Genomic DNA, 11562 nt, shown 5'->3' on the forward strand with positions numbered 1-11562 from the left:
ACTGTTCGCTATTACCCCAAGATGTCATTCCTGATCCATCACAGATAGCCCAGAACCCGTCAGTGTGTATGTGAAATTGGAATTTCTTGCCCCAACGTGCATCACTTTTCATGGTAAGTAAATGTAGTGCATCTGCCATTTTGCTCTCCAGTCCCCACTTTGGAGAGATCCTTCTGAAGCTCTTCACAATCCATTCTAGACTTTGCCACCTGGAAAAGTTTAGTGTCATCTGCAAACTTGGCTACCTCACTTTGGTTAGCAACCTTCAGTCTTGAAAGACTATGGTATAAGCCTACAGCACCCGGTATTCCCAGGCAGTCTCCCATCCAAGTACTAACCAGGCCTGACTCTGCTTAGCTTCCAAGATCAGATGAGATCAGGCACGTGCAGGGTAACAGTTGCTGTCTACCTCACTGCTAGACTGCTTATCCCCAAGTCCAAGTCATTTATGAGCAAATTGAAAAGCACTAGTCTTAAAGACTGATTCTTGGGGCAAGCCGCTTTTCAGCTATAAACTGGTGTAAATCTGCGTTAACCAGGATTTTTTTCTGTACCTTTGGAAACTTTTTACAGACTCTCACAGTAGTACAGTATGTTCTCTTGCCCTTGATCCATTAATGGATGCTGAGTGATCAATTATTTTGGCTTTTTTATGGCACTGGTGTTAACTTGCTGCACATTCATGCTTGCAATTATATAAGTGATAGAGTTAAAATAAGAGAGACTTGAATTATTGAAATATTTATAATCAGAGATGTTCAGAGCAGAGGGAGAACCAAAGAAGGCAGCAAAAGTTAATGATTCAAAGATAAAATACAGTGTTTCAATAATCTAAAGGGAGTGTAGCAAATATGAGGATATTAAAAATTAACTGTACAGTGATAAGATTAAAAAGGAATGGGCTAGACCCTTTGATAATTTAAATCAGCTTCATATATTCACTCTTGCACAACACTTGATTGTGCTCAAAAATGTTTGCCCATCCTTTTTGTTGCTAATAAACCTGCACCTGAAAAATGCAAGTTATGCATTTATGAAAGTATTGCCAACGTTGCAGTTAATAATGCTGCAAGAATTCTGATGCGCTTTGTCATTGCTTCCAGTTTGTATCACTCTTTTTTTGCATGTATACATCATGGACATTATGCAGAATCACAACAATCCAACACGGAAGATCTGTTCATCATGTAGATCGGGGTGTCCAAACTTTTTGGCAGGAGGGCCACATCATCTCTCTGACACTGTGTTGGGGGCCAGGAAAAAAGAATTAATTTACATTTAAAATTTGAATAAATGTACATAAATTTACATAAATGAATATATTAGAGATGGAACTTATATGAATGAATGAAGGTGTCGTGATAGCTCAAGGTTTATACAAGGCTTTGCACAAAGCAAGGCTGGTCTTTCCTTTGCTGCAGCATGGACGTGAAACAGCAAGCCGTTGAGGGAGCCCTTGGCCCACAGCTCATGTGAGAGGTCAAACAGTTGCCCTCACTCTGAGAGCAGTTGCATTGGGCCAGCACAGGCTCCAGCAAGTCTCCGGAGGGCCAGAGGCTCATTGGAGACTGGGGGCTCCTCGCAGGGCAAATTAGGAGTCCCTGAGGGCCATGAATGGCCTGCGGGCCAGGGTTTGGGCACCCCTGATGCAGATGATGTACACAAGCTTCAGCATCATGTGCATCTGGCCCCCACTGAACTTAGTAGATCCATCAGATGAAATAAATAGGATTCCCTGCTTGGTGTCACATGTGACTAGAGCTGGATCAGGATCAAAGGTGGAATCCTATGCATTGCCCCTACAATGCAGGAGAATCAGCATGGCTTCTGTAAAGGCAAGTCTTGCCTCATAAAACTTTTAGAATTCTATGAAAAGGTCCACAGACATGTAGATACAAGTGAACTCATTGAAATTATATATGTGGACTTTTCTGCAGACATTGACACAACTCCTCACCAAAGACTCCTGAGAAAACTCAACAGTCAGGGAGTAAGAGGGCAGGTGTTCTTCTGGATTAAGAACTGGAGGAAGAAGAGGAAATGGAGAGTGGGTGAAAATGGGCAATTTTCACAACTAAGAGACTTGAAAAATATTTCACACATTCTCATTTTCCAGTTGATTGGAAACTTCAGCCTGTCTATTACACTTTCCTTGTGGTGTGGATACTGGAGACATATTTTGTTAATAAATGGTTGGCAACCTTCAGTCTCGAAAGACTATGGTATAAGCCAGGGCTGTCCAAAGTTTTTGACAGGAGGGCCACATCAGCTCCCTGACACTGTGTCAGGGGCCGGGGGGAAAAAGAATTAATTTACATTTAAAATTTGAATAAATTTACATAAGTTTACATAAATGAATATATTAAAGATGAACTTATATGAATGAATGAAGGTCTTGCAATAGCTCAATGCCTATAAAAGACCTTGCACAAAGCAAGGCTGGCCTTTCCTTTGCTGCCACTGCTGCATCACAAATGTGAAAGAGCAAGCAGTGGAGGGAGCTCTCATCCCACAGCTCACACGAGAGGTCAAACAGTTGCCCTCACGCTGAGAGAAGTTGCGTTGGGCCAGTGTGGGCTCCAACAAATCTCCAAAGGGCCAGAAGCTCATTGGAGGCAGGGCCGCACTGAGAGACCTCAAGGGCCGCAAGTGGCCCCCGGGCCGGGGTTTGGGCACTCCTGGTATAAGCCTACAGCACCTGGTATTCCCAGGTGGTCTCCCATCCAAGTACTAACCAGGCCTGACCCTGCTTAGTTTACAAGATCAGACAAGATCAGGCATGTGCAGGGTAACAGTTGCTGCCACTTTCAACCACTTTGTTAATAACTGTCTTTTTTTTAGATGTAAAATTGAGCAGTTAGGAGAAGCAGACACCTGAAAAAGTAGGACTATACTAGGCATTATTTTATTAATATACCCATATAGTTGTTGTTCTTGGAAACTGAGACCAACTGCTATCTATTTTTTTAATTAATAATTTTACTCATTGTTTGTATACATTGTACATTTAATTATGGAATTTTGTAAGCTGTATTGAGCATTTGCTTCCGTATGCTTTAAACGAAATAACTGACTCTGTCTCCTACCTTCCTAGAACTGTGCCTGCCTGATGCAGCCACCCTATCCAACTGCAGCAGAGGGCTGAAATCACTTAGTGATTTTATTTTATGTGATTTTAGTTTTGTAAGCCACCTTGAGGGCTTTTAAGCTGAAAGACAAGATAAGAATAACTGAAATAAATAATAAGCAGCAGTAGTTCATACTAAAGGAACTGCATTCCCTCGCAACTTCTAGAATAAGATGCAAGACATTTTCTGAGTGAGTGTGCGTTTTGGAACTCTTGTCATTTTGTTTTCCAAAATAACTCCACTCCACAAGGCAGTGGAGGTTTGGGACCAGAGTTTTCCTTCTCTCAGATGAGCTGCCTTCCCAGGCTAACGAGTCCCACCTACCCAGTGGCTGTTTAGTCGCCTCTTATGACAAGTACAGCCAAACTGAGGGCCTATTCTTATGGCCCAGCCCCCAGGGGAAACCAGTGGCTACATCCAGTTATGGAAAAGGCTTCAGAAATCAACTTCAAGGTAAAATCCAGAGCCAGAGTCCCTGAGGCAGTTCATGGCTGAACACAGTCACGTTCTTGCAACTCCTGCAACACCGCTGGAACCAACCGTATTGGCTTCTGCCTTTCCTTTGGACCATTTCAGTGACGTGGAGAGGGGGGATTTGCTGCATGGGAAACAGTCTATCCTCCATATCTACTTTACCCAGGCTTCACACACTGAGAGGACACTCTGTTCCAGAACCACTATTCAGAGCGCAATACCTGTCTTGCCACAACTCCTTCCCACTGGGCCTCGTGCCCGCTTAAGGCTGATTAGTTTCCCTTGTTAAACTCACAAGTGCAGCAAGCAAAAGTCAGAGTCCAGTCCACAGATTCCAGGTAAGCCAGTCCAATCAGTTAAAGTTGCCAAACTGGAGTCCAGAGTCAATAAGCCGAGTCACAGTCCAAGGTCAGATTCCAGGTAAGCCAGTCCAATCAATGAGAGTTGGCAAATCAGAGTCCAGAGCCAATAATCCAAGTCACAGTCCAAGGTCAGTTGGTCTTGTCTTGTCCAACCTACACTCCTTCTACAATCCACAGTCTTTAGTTCCTCCTGGTGCTGTTTATATGCTCCCAGGTTCACTTTAGCCTCTAGTGGCTGCAGCTGTGCAGCACACCTCCAGCTACCACCTGGGCTTTAAACCTGCATTTACTTAGAGCAAGGGGCACTGTGGACACCACACCCTATCTCCTCGGTGATATCTTCCGCGATGTTGCTACACTACCAGTCTTCCGAGACTGGAGGATGATCCAGATCACCACTGTGAGGAGAGAGGGACTCTAACCCTTTGCCGCCTCTGTGGTCCCAATCTGAGTTGCAGCCTGCACACCCCCAGCTATTGTTTGCAGCAGAAAATTGGTGCCACTGAATTGGGACTGAATTGCCTCATTGGTGCCACTGAACTGAGACTGTGGCAGGGACAAAGGGTTTAAAGTCTCATTCCCTCATAGTAAACTAGCCCCAAAAGCAAGGTTGACCCTTAGTCTTTTTCCCCCCTTACAATGTCCAGATTTGAACAGTTCAGCGAGTGTATGTTTATTTATTCATTCATTTATTTTTAACCTGCCTTTCACAAGAAGTCCCAAGGTGTCTGTTCAAAATGTTCTAAAGATACTATCCAAGGAATTGAGCTGTCAAGTTCCATCTGTGCCTGCTTGAGGAGCCTAGTACTTATTTTTCATACTGTGCCCCTCTTTGCTATTGAAAAGAGTATGTAAGATTAATTTGAGCAGCAGCTATAGCCATGGCCACTGCCTAAGTCTGGGTAGTTACCAGGGTCCCAAGCAATTAAGGAGTCTGCCTATCTAGAGCTAGCATGACTATCTTAGTTCTCATTTAAGGTGAGGCCCTTTGACAGTGCTCCTCATTGACCATGCCTCTGGCTTCAAGTCCAGGACATTTATGGTACCCTACCTGTCCATATTGTCCAAACAGACTCAAAGTTAGGAACTAGCTCAACAAGATCTGGTAATGGTTTCAGAGAGAGCTTGATAACCAAACGGCTCAGACTGTTGGTGAGGATGTGTTTGAAGTAAGTAAAAGTACACATACCCATGGGAACATTCATGGGAACAAAGGTTTGACTGTGGTGTCTAAATGAGAAAAAATGTATCAAGTGTAGTGAACCTCTGTCACAGTTCTAATCCTGATTGTGTTCACCCTATATTCACTATTTACAGTAGAAAAAAACTTCATTTCAAAGCTGACAGAAGCTTTTTTTGGTACTGTAAATAGTACACAGAGAGTGCATAATCAAGACCAGAAACATGGTGGGGACAAAGTGCCAAATTTCCCTACTCCCTCCTTGATTTTATCATGTTCTGCACATGTACTACGTGTTTGTAAAAAAAATAAAATAAAATAAAATGGGGCGACTATCAACATGAACATTGTATGCAATTTGTAGTTTGGTCCTAACTTCCCTGCTTGCTGTTGCAAACACGAATGGGGCATCTGAGGGTCAAGATAAGAATTCAGTCACAACAGCAGAGATTAGATGGTAGTACCAGACCCAGTGAATCACTGAATTTGGCTGACACCCTTTTGACTTTTCAAAACCTACTGTAAGAATGCTGCAATCTGTCATGGTCGCTTCTGAACCACTTGAAACACCCCCCCCCCCCCGTGAATTATTACAGGTTCTTTAAAGAATGAATTTATTCATCACAAATATTGTTTGTACTACAGTGTATGTCCAGCAAGTCACCTGTTGACCAAAGTGTGAAAAACTATCTGCAACAAAGACCTACCTCAATGGAAAAGAAGACCATGAAAGATGCTGTCAAGTAAGAGGACGCTGCTAAAGACAAAAGCAGCCCATAACAAGTAAGGGAGTATTTTGTGATTGGGTAATGTCATCCAATCTTTAACGTGAATAGGACTATTGTGAATATGCAAAGGTAAAAGTGAATAATGTTTTGAACCTTATCTGACAGCACTTGATGATCTCAGCAGTTAAATTGTTTTGCTGGACAATAGTTTCATCTTCTAGAGCAGGGGTCTCCAAACCCTGGCCCGGGGGTCAGATGTGGCCCACGGCAAGCCTCTATCCGGCCCGAGGCCAGCCTCTTGTCCCCTGAAATCCTCTGACCCACTTGGCCGAACATGATTGGAGCTGTACTCTGGTTGCATCTGGAGGGTGTTCTAAGGGCCAGAGAGGTTGAATGAATGAATGAGCCCATTCATTCATTTATTCACTCATCTAAGTTCCATCTCTAATTTATATAAATTTTTTATTTAAATTTTTTTTTTCTGGCCCTCTACACTGTGCCAGATATTTGATGCAACCCTCTGGCCAAAAAGTTTGGACAGTCCTGTTCTAGAGGCTTCCTGTACCATCTACTGAAGATTAGGACAAAATGGATGGTACGAAATTTACATGGAGAGATTATGCCAAAATAGGGGTGGTGGTGGACAGGTCGATGAAAGTGTCGACCCAATGTGCGGCGGCAGTGAAGAAGGCCAATTCTGTGCTTGGGATCATTAGGAAGGGTATTGAGAACAAAACGGCTAGTATTATAATGCCGTTGTACAAATCTATGGTAAGGCCACACCTGGAGTATTGTATGTTCTTAGCGTGTGCAGTTATGCTTTCTCAACACTCCAAAGCATCAATCTAAACATCAGGGACAGTGAATATGAATGTAGGAAAGCATTTCTGTGGTATACAAGCCATCATACGTAACTGGAACAAAATGTATCTACATGAAAAGTGAAGAAACGGTGAAGAAAAGTGAAGAAATTCCACCAAATTTCAAAGACCTGTTCAAAAATCAAGGCAATAACATTTGTATCCAGCAGTTCTTTTACAAACAAGTCTTATGAAGCATGTAAAGCATCATCTACACATCCATTTTCTGTAATCCATGCAAAAGAGTCACTGGGATTTTAATGGATGAATGCATGCACATAAAACAGTACCAGGCTATCTGTTCAGAAGCACACACAATACTTCTAGACATCTACTCATGGATGACAAAAAGATGCTACTGGCATTGATGCAAGAAGAGACTGAACTATTGAGAAATGACTTACCCCATCCCAATGGCCCCATGTGTTTAGCGATGTGTATGTCCATGGCATTCACACACACTATCCCCTCCCTTCACTTCCCTCATTTTCCTTACAAATCTCTGTAACTGCATGGTGGAGTGGTTCATCTGAACTGTGGCCTCATGTTATTAGGAAGATTTCTGTGGAAAGTGTGGGGAAAGGCATGCTTTGAGAGCGTATATCATTTAGGGCCCAATCCTATCCAACTTTCTAGTGTTGATGAGGCATAGTGTAGTCCCAAGGTAAGGGAGCAACATTCCCTTGCCTTGAAGAGGCCTCTGTGACAGGCCCCCACACCACAGAATGCAGCACATGCCCCGTTGGCGCAGCTGTATCAGTGCTGGAAAGCAGGTTATGACTGGGCCCTTAGGGATGTTTGATGGGATATCAGCGGAACCAGCCCACTGATGTTATTATTCTTGCAGCATATATCTCACACTAAAAAGAAGACTGGAAGAAGTCATCAAATGGAAGCATTGAATGGAAGGAGGATAGTTTGGATTACAAATTATTTGTCCACTTCACATTTATACTGGAGCAGATGCACTTTCTGGATTTGGGGGACACGGCAAATCAACATGTCCAAATACAGTAATATCAGAGGATGCAAAAAGGAAAAAAAAAAGGGGGGAAGTGGGGAAGTGGACAGAATCTTCTGGTGGTACAACATGCACCAGACAACATAATGTAGTTCACTATCAGATATATCTATTGAGACAATATCAGTTACATTTCAGCTTAAGCTCAAGCAACACAGTGGAAGAAAACAAAGAAGAAATCCATGCAGATATTGCCTCCTGGTCATAACTGTCATACTTTGAAGATGAAATGAAAGAACTACCAAGTGCTCTAATATGATCAGACCTGCTGTTCCACCTTCAACAATTTATCATGGACAGACTCTTGATGGCAGATGCCTTCCAATCCGTTATGCAAAGGCACCTCTTCCAGTGAGCTTTAATGATATCATTGCACATGGGTGTTCTACAATTAAATACATTGACCCAAATTCTATTCTGATTCAGAATCTGGTAAAGCCTCTGGAGTTTGATAGTGATCAAGAATTTGATTATGACTGAGAATTATGCTCAGACAGATCAGTAGGGAATATTAGTTCAGCATGATGTGGTTTATTTTTCTCTCAAATGCCTTATGCATAATTTTGTATCACAGTGGTCTTTTTCAAATATAGGCAGAACAGTCATTGCATGAGGGCTGTATTGACACTTGCTTCTTTAAAGGTAAACATTTCAGAAGAGAGTATGTGTGCTAGATGTATAGGTCTAACTCCATGGATTATCTAACACACGCACACACAAAGAAAAACTGCTACTGAAAAAGTTTTTACAAGAAGCAATGCAAAACCAAATCAGCACTTCTTGTGATGACCATTTTGAATTTTTCTTCCACATAGCAGTTATTTGTTATGAAAAGATTGGAAGATGTCAGAGCTAATTCTCATGATCATATTATGCAGTAGCATAGCGAGAGGGAGGAGCAAACGGTAATGTGTTGTGTAATGTGTTGTGTAAACTGCCCTCCCACTCAGCGTCAGAGCCATTCTGAACAGTGACAGCAAGTGTAGGCACTTGCCGAACTAAACAGTGTCTCCTGCCCATTGTCATCACTGCTTAGAATGACTTACCCTGCACATGCTTGATCTCGTCTGATCTCGGAAGCTAAGCAGGGTCGGGCCTGGTTAGTACTTGGATGGGAGACCGCTTGGGAATACCGGGTGCTGTAGGCTTATACCATAGTCTTTCGAGACTGAAGGTTGCCAACCAACAATGAGTGGGAAGGGCTGCTTATACAGTTCACTGAGGTGCCTGCAGTGCTCACAATTTGGCCCCCCCTTTAGCTATGTGTGATGTCCATGTCCCCCCGGGGTATTGGCTCACCTGCCTCTTCTAGCCGGGCCTAGTCTCTCCAGGGTCGACCCGAGGAACGAGGAGCAAACAAAGAGGACTTGCTTAATTCCTTTAATCGGGTTGTGGCCTTTACATTCATGGGGTGTTCTTGTTCCTTCACAAGAACCCCATTCCCCCCAAGTACAATCTCAACCACAGCCCCTCCACAATCCAGGACCCAAGTGGCCCGTTGCCTCAAGAGCCTTTATCTGTCCCCTTCAGTTCTCTGGGGTTCTCTTGATAAGGGATTGGGTCCAGTGGTGACCCTCCTTTCCCCTTGGTGCTCAATGGTTGTTGGATTCAGCCAGGAGTTGTCCCTGACATCTTCTGGACTGGGATCCCTTCCCCAGCCTATGGGTAGCCCCTTCCTCCAGGGGCTGGAGTATTGGGCTCCTTTCCATTCCTGGATCTCTCTCAGCTGAGAAGGCCTCTCCTCCCTTAGAGATACCTCCTTTCTCCCTTCTCTGCCCCTTCCTAACCCCCATTCCCGGGAGCTCTGGAAGGTGCATCCTCCTCCTTCCACTGTCTCTTCCCTTCTTCTTATCCCTCTAGCCAGACCTCTTAGCCCTGCCCCTTCCTTCCCACACCTGGGACCCAGATCTCGTGGGATCTCCTCCTCCCTTCTCCCTGCCGGCTCCACCCTTTCTTTCCTCAAAGGTAGCTGCACCTGGGCTCTGAGAAGGCCTCTGCCTTGTCCCAGAGGAGAGGGCCTGCTCGCAGCCAAGACTTAGGTGTCTCACCCTCTTTGCCTGGTTCCTCGCTCTTCCCTGGTCTTCCAGGGGTCTGTATATCCCTTTTCTCTACTTTCCACCCCTTTTCCTCCTGTTCCCCTGGAGGGTTTTGCTTCTCCTGGTACCCCCCGGGATGACACTATGCTACTGACATTATGCACCACGTACTATATAATTTCATTATGTGGTGGTGGAAGCCATTTTTAGAGCATTTTGGTGGCCATCTTGGGTTTGGTCCCCTAGCAGCAAACACCCACACGGTGGTGGAGATTACCCCAGTTCACTTATATTGTATATTTTCTTATATTTGAAAGCACCGTCAAACCTTTTGTCTCAATGTGTTGGCCACAGTTTTGTAAAAATTTCACCTTACTGTGGAAGAGAGTGAATTTAGCTGAGGAAAGAAGAGCTTATGCTTGGGAGAGATAAGGCAAGAAGTCCCCCAATGAACTCAAAAAGTGGTCCAAGCAAGGAGTCAAATAAAAGATGAGTTGGCAAGTAGATGAGCAGCAGGACTGGAAAGGGGCTTCATGGTGACTAAACTGAAGGAACCAATGGTTGCTGTACTGTAGTCTATTGTACAACCTCGGGTAGGTTGCATTGGTAGCACCAGCCCACAAACAAACTTCAATCAGTGGCTTGATACCCCATCACCCTGACCCAGAAGCAGCTATTTTTTCTTTACAAAAAACATCTTGAATGTTCAGCACGGAGAAGAGTTCTGTGTAACCTCACGTACTGCATTGTGAACAATTATTGGTCCTATTTCAAGCAGTGTTTTACCAACCCTGTGAATGTTGTTATAAAAGACCAACACCTCTCTCTGATTTGATCCATATTATTGGACTATGGTGATAATGACTGTGAAAGAAAGAAATGCTGAGAGGGAAACCTTGTGGCTGAAATGTTATTTTCAGCCAAGCAGAAAAAGAAGGGGGGAAAAGTCAGCTAGAGAGAGAAGAAATTACACAATAAAGAGGAAGCTTCCTTCTTAGGTCCTGTCAAGATTTGTCAGTATTTGCTTTTGGGGGCACAGTTTTGCTCTTTCTCTTTTTTAAAGGGTTTTTTTCCTTCCTGTCTCTCTGCAGACTACCCAGTATTGAGGCAACAGGAAAGTGTTATCAAAGATTACAGGCAGGTCATGGAGGGCAAATTATGTGCCAGAATGGTCTCTCGATGGGATCTTATTGGTGTTATGCGCTCTAAGTTATGTGATAAGTCAAAGTTACTGTTGCATAAAATTCTCCCAATGTTTCATGTTAAGAGTTTTTGCGGTGAAAGGAATGATACAGTTTGTTGTATGCTACTACCCATTCTACAGATAGCTCCCTGCCTCCCTTTCATTTACATCATATGCTTTGCTGCACACCAAGGGCCAGAGTCAGATACTATGCAAGCAATACTTGGTTGGGGTGGGGGGGAGAGGATTGCAATAGCCCAGCGATTTTCAACCTTGGCACACAGAGAAGGTACTAAAATTGTCAAGGCACACCATCAGTGTTTTGACAATTAACAAGGCACATTGCACTGCTGTCAGGGGGCTCACATCCCCCGATTTCCCTTTTAATGTATGACCCTCCCCCAAACTCCCATGGCACACCTGCAAACCATTTGTGGCACACCAATGTGCCACAGCACACTGGTTGAAAATTGCTACAATAGCCAAATGTTTCCTGAACTGCTAATAGTGGAGATACTCTTCTTTAATAATAATAATAATAATAATAATAATAATAATAATAATAATAATAATAATAATAATAAAATTGT

At 43.6% G+C, this 11562-nt stretch overlaps 2 pseudogenes; one reads left to right on the forward strand and one right to left on the reverse strand.

The window, feature by feature from the left end:
* Window positions 1–289: 289 nt before the first annotated feature.
* Window positions 290–409, reverse strand: LOC136642708 (5S ribosomal RNA; annotated as a pseudogene).
* An 8374-nt stretch (window positions 410–8783) lies between these two features.
* On the forward strand, window positions 8784–8901 carry LOC136643444 (5S ribosomal RNA; annotated as a pseudogene).
* The last annotated feature ends 2661 nt before the right edge of the window (window positions 8902–11562 follow it).

This window comes from Tiliqua scincoides, chromosome 2, assembly GCF_035046505.1.
Source record: "Tiliqua scincoides isolate rTilSci1 chromosome 2, rTilSci1.hap2, whole genome shotgun sequence".
NCBI classification, from domain to species: domain Eukaryota; kingdom Metazoa; phylum Chordata; class Lepidosauria; order Squamata; family Scincidae; genus Tiliqua; species Tiliqua scincoides.